Source organism: Octopus bimaculoides, chromosome 7, assembly GCF_001194135.2.
Source record: "Octopus bimaculoides isolate UCB-OBI-ISO-001 chromosome 7, ASM119413v2, whole genome shotgun sequence".
Classification (NCBI taxonomy): domain Eukaryota; kingdom Metazoa; phylum Mollusca; class Cephalopoda; order Octopoda; family Octopodidae; genus Octopus; species Octopus bimaculoides.
In genome coordinates, this window is record NC_068987.1 from 48,135,030 (window position 1) to 48,136,737 (window position 1,708).

Here is a 1,708-nt window from a genome sequence, read left to right on the forward strand (position 1 = left end):
CCGTACGCTATTTTTAAACGTGGAAATTACGCGAAATTTCTCGAAAAGAAAAGTGAAAACAAAACGTTGAGCGAGGTTAAATTCTCCCCCATCCTCCTCTTGTTGCACAATTGCAAATCATTATTGAAAAGAAAGGAATCTGAAGAGATCATTGAAAATAAAAATAAAGGATGAGGCGCGCCTGTCTAGACATTGCCGAATCATGTGATTCACACGATTCGGCAATGTATAAATATAAATTATACCGATAGATTTTAGACACTTTTTTTCTGAAACTGGTAAGATTATGTAGGGGGTGCAAATTTTGATCTTGCACCCCCTGAAAATTCTAGGGGGTGCAGATAGGTGCACCCCCTGTTCCCGGGCCCTTGCGTATGAATATTTCTGGAGAACAGTAAACCTCGGTGTGATTTGAACTCAGAACAGAAGAAGACCAAACTAAACCGACAATCTAATATTTCCTGCTACTTCACCGACTTTCGCCACAATAATGAAATTAGACCCAAAGCTGAAAATAATAGCTTTTTATTTTCACAAGACAATAGCCAAACTCGAACTGTTCCTTCCTCCAATGGCTTCTATGTAAAGATATCGAACAAACTGAAATCTAAACCGGATTGCGGATCTTAATTCAACAAAGTGCTTTGAAGGCAGTGAGAGCTTGAAAAGTATATTAAAGAAATAAGGTACTGCAGTTACAAGGTTCTTTTAGTCACCATTTGTTTGTGTTGCTATATGGTTGCACCTCCATCAAGGAAGTCATGAAACTGTGAATGCCCTGTCCTTTCACGTCGTGGGTCATCATTGACCAACGACGTCACCTAAATTCATGTCAGCAATTCCTTATTTATTAATTTTCAATACAAATGAAATTTCCCTTCCTAACGTTATCAGATTTTAAGATTAAATAAATCCGTGCGATGACTATATTTATCATCACAACATCATGGTTCCAATTATATATTTGGAAAGACTTCCGCCTCCTCCCCCACATTTTCTCCCAAATTTATTTTTGTAATTTTTTGCCAAAAATCCCCGTTTTCGAGGGGGGGGGGGGTCGAAAATTTATTTGAGGGTGGTTGAAGTCTTGCATATTTTTATAGTATTACAGTTATTATTTATATACTCAGTATACTACCTAATATACGAGTAGCTTTTTTCTAAGGGATGTTTATACTCACATACACATAGATATATTTATTTATGGTGGGGCAAAATGAACCTCCTACATTTTACAGGTTGACAAACTTTTCAACAGCAAATACATAGTGTATGAACAATGAGGTAGCTGAAAAACCTGCGTAACTTTACTAGCTCCACTTAAATGGCCGTGTAAAAAAATATAGGAGGTTTTCCTGCCACACGTAAACATAGAAACAAGCTAACAGTCACCCAGTTTTCAAATGAATCATTATTTTACATTAGTGACAAATACTAAGTGAGTTAATTACTGTTTTAGGTTATGCTTTGTACACATAAAACACCACACCTTAGAATTCTTGAAACATTCGAATATTCCACAGGTATTGTGTAAATAATACCTTACTAGTCAAGGAAGAACCTGTGATTACATATGCTAAATCTGACTTGATTACCATTTTATATATTTTATAAATTTCAGAATTTTTGTAAACATTCGGGATTGTAGTGTATAGTTTGTAATGTTGGTCCTCTCTAGAGGTTTTTACGTGAAGACGAGTAAATCGGA

General features: G+C 35.8%; 1 protein-coding gene across 4 annotated transcripts in view; it reads right to left on the reverse strand.

Moving 5' to 3' along the window:
• The window catches only part of LOC106873263 (nuclear factor NF-kappa-B p105 subunit), a 108,050-nt gene that overhangs the window by 105,386 nt on the left and 956 nt on the right, over nt 1-1,708 (reverse strand). The gene's annotated exons all lie outside the window — the stretch shown is intronic.